The sequence below is a fragment of the Brachycentrus maculatus genome, unplaced genomic scaffold (assembly GCF_059751285.1).
Source record: "Brachycentrus maculatus isolate JH-2025_06_01 unplaced genomic scaffold, ASM5975128v1 h1tg000269l, whole genome shotgun sequence".
NCBI lineage: Eukaryota > Metazoa > Arthropoda > Insecta > Trichoptera > Brachycentridae > Brachycentrus > Brachycentrus maculatus.
The window spans coordinates 1,780,897-1,794,460 of NW_028281020.1; the positions used below are offsets into that span (position 1 = coordinate 1,780,897).

The window sequence follows — 13,564 nt, forward strand, 5'->3', positions numbered from 1 at the left end:
ACTCGTTTGTAAAACGTTCATTTTAATATTAAAAATGTCCTTAGTATAAAATACGCTGGTATGACCGACAGATTAACGCTTTATGTACATAATAAAATTTTCCACAAATATCATACCCTTTTGATAATTCCTATGCGATGAGCTAGTGACCATATGATATTTATTAAAGATATATAAATAGAAGCGTGGTAATCTACATCCCACACGAAATAAATCATAAATAACTAAATTTTATCTGACCACAATAATTATAATCACAATGCCGTCAAAAGGGAAAAAGTCTCATACAAAAATACAAATAATGAAAACATGATTATGATTTATGTACACATACAAAAAGTGTACAATGGAATTCTGATCGCTAGATTTTTTAATGTAGATAAAAAAGGTTACTTGTTTATAAGTTATTTGAATTCAATAGTAATATTAATACGAAGGTACGTTTATTGACGGGTAAACATTAAGCTAACGCGAAGAACCGTAGAGGTACTGAAATTGTGAATAATAACATCAGTATGGAGGTCATTTGTAATTCCTGATTATTTCGTTGATAGAGATCAGTCCTATTATACTGGGATCATGATTAACTACAGATATTAATACTACAGGATAGGATTATATTAATATTCATTGTGAATTACTACAAGCATTCTCTATTGTAACTGACAATAAGATAGGGTTATGAGGCATTTTGAATAATTTTATAATTATATTGATGTATGTACGAAAATAACATTGAATTAGATTTAGCAACTATAAAACTATAAAATTGTCTGCCTCCGTAGTGTAATGGTCAGCACGCTCGGCTACCGTTCTGGAGGTCCCGGGTTCGATTCCCAAGGGGGGCAAAATAAATATAAGTGATTTTTTCACTGTCATATTTATTCAATATTACCCTGGACTGGTACCTGAAGCGAAGGGCTGATCACCTTTCCTTCATGTGTAAACGATCAAGATAACACTGCGTTTATATGACGCAGTGCCCTATGCACCATTGGGGTGCGGATAAGGGTTTTATTATTATTATTATAAAACAAATACACTAACAAGGGTGATTATTTTTTCCCACTTAATTTACATAAATGTAAATAAAACGCAATTATAATTTATATTCTATAAAGAATTACAGTGCAACACTTGTTATTTTGTTTTCCATGCTGAAACTGAAATTTACGTTTAAAATTGTCGATGACACAATAAATTTAGGTTATTGAACCTAAACTTATTTGAGATAGGATTCATTTATATTTAAAAAAAAAGTGGAATACGTTTTGAAAGAAATTTTACTACTTAAATTTTAAGGTTAAGTTTAATATTAAAAATACATATTTAAGCTAAATGACCGAATCTGTGTAGGAAATGAAAATTTCGCTAGCGATGCCACGTTGTCAAAACCGGCGCTCGCGGGAAATTGACCTTACATTACGTTCCAAAATAACGGCGGTTTCGTAATTTGTCACACGGTTCGCACCTGCAGCCGACCATTTCGGTGAAAAATGGCGGCTGCTAATCCACGAAAATCGTCCGCTCCTCTTACCTGCCGAGGTAGGCGCCGGCCGAATTTCCAAAGAGAAAATTCGAATAGGTACCTACGTTCCGGAATTCTCGATGTTCCATTTGTCTATGACAGCTGTCATGTTTGGAATACGACAAAATAATTTAAATGATATATCTAAGCCTGGATTTTACAAATGCTGAACGATAATTTAATAAACGTTTCCAAGAAAGGCCTAATTTAAAAATGTAGTCGAGACATTAATAGGGCAATAAATGGAAATAATAAAACGTATAAAACACGAAGGATTTTTATTTATTTGATAGATAAATGCTTATGGTTCATTGTTTAATTATACAAAAATTATTATTATTAATATATTATTATATTACATGGCAATAAGAGAGAAAGCGAGGTATATTGTGTTCGTCACAAACTACTCGGGTTTTCTTAAAAACAGCATCACTGGCAAAAAACCTTAACTCGAAAATATGCAATTTAGACTTAAAGATGAATATTATAAAGTTTTCAGCATTCTATAAAGTAGTTTGAAATGTAAATGTGGTTTTAAAAGTAAATTCAACTTTGAGTTTAATAGCAGGTATTTTACTCAGGCAAAAAGCTTTAAAGAACAGGAATTAATCAGGAATTTTACAGTTAAGGTTTTTTGCCAGTATACCGACATATTGGATATATATTTTTGTTTTTTAGAATATTATATATCGGTAGTGTAATGGCAAAGGGGTATATTTGTCAATTTTTTAATTTTCTAATTTTCTAAAATAGTGTATTCCATAATCTGGCAAAAGGATATAGCTGTAGTTGCAATACTTATTTAGTTTTATTGAGATATGTACATATAAAAATACATAAAAAAATGAGTTATTTAATTTCACAAGTTTGTTTTTGCTCTCCTGTAAAATTTGGTCAGAGACAGATATCCCCCTGTGCCTTTACACTACCGATATATGCAAAATATTTTTATATATTTTTTTAACTCCTTACCTTTCAAAACCGTTTAATACTTTCGAAGAAAAGTTTATATTTTCAATGCAAAAACGGTGTTATAAGAAAAAAAATCAATTACGTAAAATGTTAACTGGATTTAGAGAAAATTAAGTTGCGACTTGACGAATACTGGGCCTTAAGGCTCTTAATTACAAAGTAGGTAGTAATATTGTCTAGGTAGGTACCTAGAAAAGAGAAATGCATTTAATGGTTAAAATGGTGAGGTTTCACGGTTGTGTTTCAGTAAAACGTTTCACCAATGATTACTATTGCTTTCCCCTTGGCTGATCTCAGTAATGGTAATATGATAGTAATACAAATTATAATATATTCTGTGACATTTTCTAGATGATTCCGAGGAAATAAGATGCTATCGAAAATACAATGAATTGCCGGTGTCGTGTATTTATTTATGTAGGGTAAACTATAGAGTAACTAGTCATTACTCGACTACAACTGATCACTTTTGTTTTTCACTGCAATTTTAAGAACTCAATAATTTTTATCATTTTAGGTTTTGCATGACGTGACTTTGTGTTTTTTTTCATTGAATAATATTTTATTTATTTACAAGATTTTAAGTGTGCCTAAATACTTATTCACAAATCTGGATTATCTCCGCTTAGGAGCTATTTCAAACATTTTTTGACATCTCAACATGGATGATCTTCTTCGTATGGAAGAATATGGGGTTCCGAAAATTGAGTAGTGCAGTTGTCAATCATGGGTAGAATTGATAAATGCCTAGACTTCCATATTCTTTTTCATCTTTGTTGAGATGCCAAAAATTATTATATTTATTTTTATGAAATGATTTCGAGTCCTTTTATGTTGAAGATAAAACATTATATTTTCAAGAAAAGAAAAGGGTTTTATCATTTTTATGGACTGTTTATTGATAAAAAAGGAATCAAATGAAAAAAACAGAAATAGTATAAAAATCGTTATTTGAATATATATGTATATAAAAATAAGGTCTTCTATATTTCCTTACATTAAACTTCATGTTTTTAATAATTTAATACTCAAGTCTCAATAAGGCAGTCTCAAATAAATAATAAAATTAATATACATAAACAATTTCCAGAATATAAAGCTTATCGATTGACGTAATTTCAAATATAATTATGAAAGTGGATTTAGTAATAATTGAATAAATCACCGCACGAAGGAACTAAACGCCACGTGGAATATAATTACGCAGATAGAAATTATAATTGAATAATAAACTTCATAATATTATATTATCTTGACAACGAGACCCGGGGGGAAATTGCCATTCCGGATTATTCAATTAATTTATGTCCATTTTAAGAATCTAACTTCAGATTTCAGTTTGTTCGTCTGCGTGGTGCGGTGGTTATCAGATATTAGGTTCCTCTACTAAAAAATGGATTTTAGAAATAAAGGTCCAAACTGATAGTATAACCAACAAAATATAATATACAAACTGATGAAAATAACACATTGAGCTGCGTGTGAAAACGTTAATCCACTTAATTAACATGTCTTGATAGCAAATATACTTTGCTTTTATCTTAAGACCCAATATACGATTTATCGCAATATTGTCTTTAAACCTAGGTTATATTAGACTTAATTGAATTTTTTAGTTAAAATAACGTTTTCGTGTTAAAAAAATAATTTTCCTTCGAAATTCATTGTTTATGAAACAAAAGAATTATTAAAAGGTCATAAGTTAAAAAAATGGTGAAGATATATATTTTAATATATATTCTAAAAAAGCAACTTATAATACATATTTTAAAAAATACGCGCGAAGACACGTCCGGCTCCTAGCCTATACGTTCTCATTCTGAATTTGAACGTTTGAGATCTCACCCTTAAGCAACTGTAGAGCTAATATCATTTTTATAGACCCAACTTATATATCAAACATGAGAAGTCATGCATGTTAGTCAAACGTGCTTACAAATGGGTACACTACCCTACAGAGGCAGACTCAATGCTACACGACACGAGCAGTTTCTAGAAACAAAGTTCGGTAAACATTTTAATTCCGCAATATGTTATAATCTGGAGGTTTATTTCCCAGACTTTGCCGATTATTTGGCAAACGTTAACCCCTAACGCGTCCCGCTGGGCCACACGTCACTAGGGTGGGCTGCCCTAGCCGAGTAGGGACGAGGGTGGAGCGGACATGGCAGGAAGGGGTCAATCGTAGTCAGGGGAAATTAAAATTTAAAACAAACCCGCCCATACGGAGAAGGTCGTGTTATATGAGGTATAATGGAACAAGTTTAACTCAATTAACACTGGGAAATGAATCTGTTAATTGAATTCATTAATAAACTAGCAACAATAGGGTGATTAATCAACGTTCAAATAATTAAAATGATCTAGAAAGGGTCCCAAAGATGGCTGGGTCATGGGGGCGTGTGGACGAGAAGATGGTTACCATAAAGTAATGCAATATTTGGTAATTAAGAAACTCATGTCATGAACCTACTCAAAACTAATTATTTTGAATTCTTTTTAGTTTTTTCCCGGATTGGTTACATTAGTATGATAACAATAATATTAATTACTTTTACCACAAACATTGAGATTGTATACATATTTTGTGCTATCTTAGAGAAGAACGAAATCTTTTTCATCAAAGAGCTTGAGTTTCAGCTCCATAAAAAAAAACTCTATGGTGATTTGAAAATTACAAAGAGTCACATCGCAGTTTTTTTTTTCAAACGTAAGATATACTGGTTTTTTTAAAGACTTCATTTCAAAACGTCGTTGATATTATATTTACCTATTCAACAAATTATCAGTGTAAACTACCATTTAGCATATCGCTCACTCCTTTCAAGAACGTCATAAATCAAAAATCGTCAATTTTCAGTTGTGCATGTTTTCGGAATGCCCAGAAAATGTACTATATCCCAGTAAAAGAGGCATATTTTTAACTTAATATTTACCCGCTACAGGGCAGAAAGTGTTGTTTTTGCATATTGAAGAAAAGGTATTGTTTAATTAGTTTTTTTTTTAAATATACTAAACATTTTTCAAATGGAAAAAAACCTTCAGGTTTTACCTAAAAAGATCTGTGGCATAGTAAAAAGTTCAATAAGTGGCTTGATATTTATTTTTAATACATTGCATTATATTTTTGAACTTTAAAAACGTTCTCCTGAAAAATCAAGTTTTTTGATTTATGACGTTCTTGAAAGGAGTGAGTGATATATGATAGCATTTTAAATTGCCGCGCGCCGTTTTATTATCGTTTTATTATAAGTGGAAAGACTAAAACTAAATAATTAATTAAATTATGCGCATATTCCTTCACCTTGATAGTTTACAAGTTAAAATGTTGCCATTTTGACCCTATCAAAGTATAGAGCGAACATTTCCATAGGTAACACATCATGAAAAGGTTAATTTTTCAATGTTTTGAGAGTAGTGAGCATATTGCAACATTAAAGTTAATAATAAAGTAGGTGCGCGCCGCCTACAACACAACGGGTCACGAAGTTGTTCCGAACGAGACTCATTTCTAATTTGTAAATTTAAATAAATGGCCTCATTTTACTTTAAGCTTGTCTGCGATTATATTAAAAATTAAAGAAACTCAGCCATATAATGTTTGGTTCCCAACAAATAGAAATATGGAGATAAATGGTTTGAACAAAAATTACGAGAGCACTTATGTACATATTTGTGATGAAATTAGTTCCAGTTATGACTGCAAATGAACAAATAAAGGAAATTTAATAAGAAGCAAATCTTTGAAATGACTAAATGAGGTTGAATACTCTTTATAAGAATTCCTCCTTCTTCTGACCCTTATCCGCACTCAATGGTGCATAGGGCACTGCATCGTGTTGACGCAGTGTCATCTTGATCGTTACTTACATGAAGGCATGGTGATTACTCCAGTATTTCAGGGACCGGTCCAGGGTAAAATCACTAATTTTTATTTTCACCCCCCCGGAAATCGAACCCGGGACCTCTAGCACGGTACCTAAACATGCTAACACACCACGGAGGCGGAAATTATTATGATTACATTCTTAACATTTTTATTTTTATTTATGAATTTCTAATGCAACTCTCAGTTATGGAAAACCTATTTGAAATGTGAGGTGTTTTAGTATAAAATGGCGAAACTTATTGTTTTGTAATCTTTAAAGGCAAGACTCTGCGGAAAACTATGAATTTTCTCTTTTGATGTGATAAAGTATGTTTTTTAGACTTTTAAAGGGTTTTCAATATACCAGTGTATGTTTTAAGAATAAATTTGTTTGGTCTAGTATGTACTGGAAGTAGACTGCATCCTGCATTTGACATTTCACGAGTATCTATTCGAGATAGAATCCAAACTTTTGTATTACAAACCTACTTGCAAATAATATACAAAATACATACTATTATAGGCACTGGGCCTCTAGCACAAGAGAGCTCTCTATTCGTTCGTTAATTGGACGTTCTGCTGAAGTTCATAAAGGTATTATTTCTTGCAATTAATACAAGTACCCAGGTATTAATTGCTGCATGATTATGTGAAAATCAAAATAATTCATGTTATTTATTTATCAAATATCGTTAATTTTCTTAATTTCAAAATGATTTTTTTAGTATGTTTCAATGCATTTTAAAAGACGTAGGTACTAATATTCTTTTTATTCGGGTTCTGAGGAATCATTAACTGAGTGATAATATATGTAACTATAAAAAATAGACATAATAATATGTTAAGTTTGTTGAATGTTTTTTTGCAGATACTTTGTGGCACATTTTATAAAACTTTATAATACAAAACTAGAACTTTGTTTTTAATCACATTTATTTTTAGTACTTTTCTCCAACCGGTTTCGACAAGAAACTTGTCATCTTCTGGGATAGATGTGTATGATAGAGAGTACATGTCTATCCCTGAATATTACAAATGTCAAAACCGGTTGGAGAAAAAAATACCAAAAATAAAAGTAGATAAAAACAAAAATCTAGTTTTATTTTATAAGATATGTTTAATTATTTATAGGCGTTTTCAGTGCTTGTTACAGCTTTGTATTTATATAGTTTGACAATGATTTAAACCTCATCAATCTAATGATGTCGCCATAGTGATGAAAGTGGCAATTGTTCTATCAAAGTATGTAGGTCAAATAAAATATCAACTAGTTTTTTTTTTAATTTACAATAAATCTATATCTGAGAATGCGTAGGTAAAATAATAAATGTCTAACGAAATGCAAACATACGTTTTATGCCAGCGCCAGAGGCTTACGGTTGTACGCGAAGTTAGATAATATAACCATGTGCAGTAAAGGTAGACTCGGTGATTTTCGCTCATAAACGTGAATTCACTGTGAATTGAATTTGCATTATAATTTAAACGAATCGCTACGTCTAAGCCTTCCTTCGGTTTCTGTGAAACTCAGATTAATAATGGCCTACATAGTGTAGATCTTATGACAGCCATTGTGGCGAAGACAGAGAGTCGCAAGAGTATGCAAAATTCATATTCACAGACAATGAATAACATTCACCATGACGTGTTCCCGCGATTATTTTAATGACTTTGAATAAACTGAAAATACGTGATTATTGAATAGCAAAGTAAAATTGCCTAGGATTCAGACTATCGAGGAATGTTTTTACATACAATATTCTTTCCTTCCTCCTTCCTCCGGACAGCCTGTAGTCCTGAGAGACGGTAGAAAAAATGTTGGACTTTTAAAAGTTTTTAGATTTTACTAGGTTTTCTTGCAACACCGTCAATTACTTATTTATTTTTCTACAAAAATGTTAATAATATTAGTATATAACCACTCACCGAGATTTTTATGTCTGCCGGTTTCGAGACGTACCCGTCTCTTCGTCAGGACAATCACTACCACATACCGTCAATTATATTATTTATCCGAAATAATGTTTTCTTTGAATATCGTAAAAAAATAATATGAAACTATATGAAACAGTACCTTCTACTTCTAACCCTTATCCGCACCCAATGGTACATAGGGTACTGCTTTGACGCAGTGTTATCTTGATCTTACATGAAGGCAAGGTGATTACTCCTGCACTTCAAGGACCAGTCCAGGGTGAATAAAGTATATAGTTGAAATATTAGTCTGCACAATGCGATACAAATATCATTATTTAATAATAAAATAATGTAATGTTCACAAAAATTAAATTATAACATAAATCCCGTAGAACGGGGCTACATAAACTTTGATGTGTTACTTGAGCCCATTACAAAACAATAATTTAAATCTGTATTTGGTTTACAATAATGAACGCATCTTGACAATAAGTGTCACCTGTTAGGGAAACAATGAATCATGTCGATACGTTCATTATTGTAGACCAAATACAGATCTAAATATTTTTTGTACTAAGCTCAAGTAACACATCAAAGTTCAAGTAGCCCCGTTCTACGGTACTATTTCTGATAAGAATAGCTGTATCAGACCTTAGGAATAGAAATGAAGGAAAACAAGTAGAAGATAAAACCGGCGATCATAAATACCCATTTTCCGTGGAAAATTAAGTAAATATATTTTATCTACGTGGCACAAAGCTATGCACTATACGCGGGCTATTATTTTATTCACAAGTATCTCCTGAAAGCGGCACGTTCGCGCAATATCTATGTTGACACATCGTTGTTGTAGAATCAGGTGCCATAAATCTTCATTTCGGAAACGTTTCAATCACGCACAAATCCGCGGAGAGCCGTTAAACAAATGAAAAGCGATAAAAAAGTGAAACATGTGACAAACTGACCTTTGTCAAAATAAAGTCGGTCGTAATAAACGGGAGCCGTGGGCTTAAATGGAATTTATTAATGAAAACATATGTGGAGGTCCTCACCAAAAAGTCACATTTTCAATATTGCACAAAAAATCCTTTAAGTACAAATCTGTTCTGTTTACTGTATTCTATCGAAATTTTAATTAAAGTTGCGACAAAATGTGACCAATCGTATGTTAAACCGATATGAAATCATTAAATCGTATCAAAACCTAACAATTTTACAAGCTGGAATTCCTGATTACTTAAAATCATTTATAATGGAAATGTAACGTTTTGGTGAGGACCTCTACATATACAGGTTGCCGAAAAGGTTGAACAATTACCGCTTCCCAAAGCTATGCATAAAAGAAAACAAAATAAAACGAATTATTTAAGCAATATTTTATGTTACACAAATTAAATTTAATCACTTACAAATAAAAGAGTTTCTGCTTAATAAGAGGCTTCTTTTCATCTCACCAACAGATGTCTCTAGTGAAGTTTAAGTGATTCAAGAATAATGTTTCAAAGTTGGTTCATATATCGCTCACCCTTTAAAGAACGTCATAAATCAAAAATTTTCAGTTGTGCATGTTTTCGGAATGCCGAGAAAATGTACTATATCCCAGCAAAAGCGGCATTTTTTAAACTTAATATTTACCAGCTACAGGGCAGAAAGTGTTGTTTTTGCATTTTGAATAAAATGTATTCTTTCATTATTTTTTTATATATTCTAAATATTTTTCAAATGGAGAAAAAACCTTCAGGTTTTACCTAAATATATCTGTTGCACAGTAAAAAGTTTAATAAGTGGCTTGATATTTATTTTTAACACATTGTATTATATTTTCAAACTTTAAAAACGTTCTCCTGAGAAATCGAATTTTTTGATTTATGACGTTCTTGAAAGGAGTGAGCGATATATAGAACTTCCAAGAATTTGAGTGGCGTGGTTGTCAATAATGGGTAGATTTTGTGAATGTTACACGTGTGTAAAGTGATCATTTAAACCATCCTATGACGGTCTTCAGCCTCGTAATGCCCAGACTTCCATATTCTTCTTCATCTTCGATGATATGTCAAAAAATAACAATCGTATTTTCTTACAACAACAAATATTGAATAAAAAACGTATTCATCAACATTTCTCATTTATGAGGGAGGCTGATGTAAAGCTCCGACCTCATCGTAAAACTACAAGTGGATCAAAGATGGGTGTTGGACATGCGGCAGCTTTGAAGCTCTGTTTTGAGATCTGGAACCAGCGAGCTAATTTATGTAAGCATAAGATGGCTGGATAAGATGAAATAAAATATGTTTTGTTTTAAAAAATCCATTACAAACGATATCTGTTTGGTTTTTAAATGATGAATATTTATTATGATATCCAGGATTATTTAAAATTACGTTAAAATAATACTCTTCATTTTTGGTTAGTTCCTTAATTGGTTGTGGAAAATGAGAATTTGCATTAGCTATATAAAACGATCTAAAACTATTATATGCCATTAATCAATAAAACATCAAATAGTGTATGTCATTTTAATATTTTTGGTATAGGGTAAAACTACCGATCGATTTATCATTAATCATTACTCATTTTCTTTTAGTATTTTTAATTATAAATATTACTTTATGACATCTCAACTTATGTGAAGAAGAATATAAAAATCTATAATATAAAAAAGCATTTACGAGGCTTACGACTGCCACAAGCTGGTTTAAGTAATCACTTTACACACAAGTAACATTCACCAATTATACCCACGCTTGACAACCGCATTTCATGGAAGTTCTATATAAGTATATGATCCAATTTCGAAACATTGTACTCGAATCACTAGAATTTCACTAGAGACATCAATATATTGGTGAGATAAATAAATACACAGGTTATAAAATATAATAATAATTATTATTATTAGGTGTACAGAATCGATACATCACTTTTTTGTCAGAAATGTTTGTGTATATTAAAATAAAAATTCACTCAGCATTCTGCATAATTTACCAGGGGAGCAGCAACACCACCTCACTAGATCATAAGCCCCGGTTTATAGTGAATTAGGGGTCGCAGGAGTGTCACCTGGGACTCATTTTCTGTCGAGACAAGCCTTTTCCATCAGCTGAACTCCGTGGCCTTGTGCTTTGGATAATTCGACTTCGTCATGCTGAATTTATTAACAGGATGTGCCTTTATTTATATCGAGTAAAAACATTGTGCAGAATTGTTACTAGCAAAATTATTAGCGCATTAAAATCGATTTTCACACAGAACGTTTTCGAAGGTGTGGACGTTAATTTATGTCGACTTTTACATTGTTAGTCTGATGGTTACGGGCAGTATTATTTATTGTTCGCTAGTAAATAATAATAATCAAGTGTTTGAATTTGCTAAAATGATTCTGGTTTAGTTTAAAATGGCTAATTATTTTCAGGATCCATAAATCACACTACTATTGTTATTATTATTTTTAAATTAGTTTCATTAACCTTTTAAGGTTGGCACATTATACAATTGTAGTCTTGCGTCGTTAACTGATAGCTTCAAGACCAAAACTGCCGCTGTACATTATGTGTAGTCTGAGATCATAAAGTGTTCACTCATCATATGCCTTTAACACAGGTACCATAGATAATAATGAGTATTTCAAGTCCTATATGATTTTGTATACTAATTAATTAAATGAATTTATTTCTTAAAATATTATTAATTTAGTCCACGCATAGTAATAATTGAAAAAAAACAATACAGTACGTTTAAACTTCGATGTATATATTTTGAATGACGTAGATCCTAATACGCTTTTTCTATCGGGTTCTGAGAAACCAATAATTGGGTGTAAGAATAAACGAGACGAAAACATGTTTTATTCAACAGTTTATTTGCTTTGAATATAAACACAAATATTATAACTTATAATTGGACTTTTGGCTATTTATATAGATTACTTTAATGACAGAAATAATATATTCGTCAACTCAACCGAATAATTCGGATGAATCAAACATATCAAACTATTCCGAATACGAAAAATTATCTAATATTCTGCATTTCTTATTTCCTCTACCAAATTCTTCGAACTTACGTTCAATTTTAATTCAATTATTACTACTCAAAAATTCTGATTTATGATGTTTAAGATAAGACGTACTATATATAGTTTGGTTGATTATAAATACTCATTAGTTTATAAAAAAAAATCTAAGATATTAGGTATTTGCCAACAAAAAGTGTGAAAAGAAAAAAAAAGCGCAATATCAAAATAATAAAGGTTTAATATTAAAATGTGTAAAAGCTTAAGAGTTTCTTCAAAAACTCCGATCCACTTTGCGGGTTGGGTTAAAAATAATAAAGGTGGAAAAACTGTCAACAACTTGGCAACATTATTAGCATGTTGATTTTGCAGCAGATGTTTCCACTAGAGGTCGCTTTTGACAGAAGAGAAAATGGCGGGAACTCCTCCACCTCGCATAAAGAAACTCAAACATACGAAAAGGCCATGTCCTCGTTGTCTTTATCCCTCTAGACTTCAGATGTTTCTGAAGTCTAGAGTCCTCTTTTTTTAATGCTTCAGTCAACGAGGATCGTGGTACGGGTGACAATGCTCACGTAGGGCTAAACTGCGTGCGGAAAGCGGAAACCTTTTCAAGAGCTCATATGCATGCATGAAGTTTGAGTGAACTAACTGTGAACTAGTAATATGGTAGACTCTAAGACTTGGAGAGATACATAATACATTCGTCAAGTAATACAAAACAAAACGTTACATTAATATTTTTTCATTTTAAATCATGCGTAAAGACTTACAATAGTTACAGTTATAAAAGCTTCGCAACGGTCAGTAAACAAATACTGAATAGGCCATAAAAATTAATGAGAACGGAATTACACTATCGATCCTTCGTATAATATATGTAGGACGTCTTACAAAATATCTTGAACTTGGAAAATTCATTTAAAAAAATATTTTGTGCTATAAAATAGCTGGTCACTACAACAAAATACGAAGTGATAAAGAACTCATAAATTAACATTTAAATAAGCAAAACTTTTCGCATGAATTCAGTTAGACAGTTTGTAGTAATTAATTGGGAACTTCCAGTAATGTAGTGACATTATTTGCGTAATAGTGTCAAATCGGATGTTGCCGAAATGAATAGATGGGTTCGAGAAACACAAACTGATTCCAGGGGATATCCTGAGTCCTGATTGTTATGCGGACGTTCTCAGGATAATGGAATACATAATACAAACAGGTAATGGTGGAACAGAACCGACTAGGATGTCCTGCGTCATGTCGA

General features: G+C 31.6%; 1 protein-coding gene across 1 annotated transcript in view; it reads right to left on the reverse strand.

The window, feature by feature from the left end:
* The window catches only part of LOC148305579 (uncharacterized), a 221,489-nt gene that overhangs the window by 13,754 nt on the left and 194,171 nt on the right, over positions 1-13,564 (reverse strand). The gene's annotated exons all lie outside the window — the stretch shown is intronic.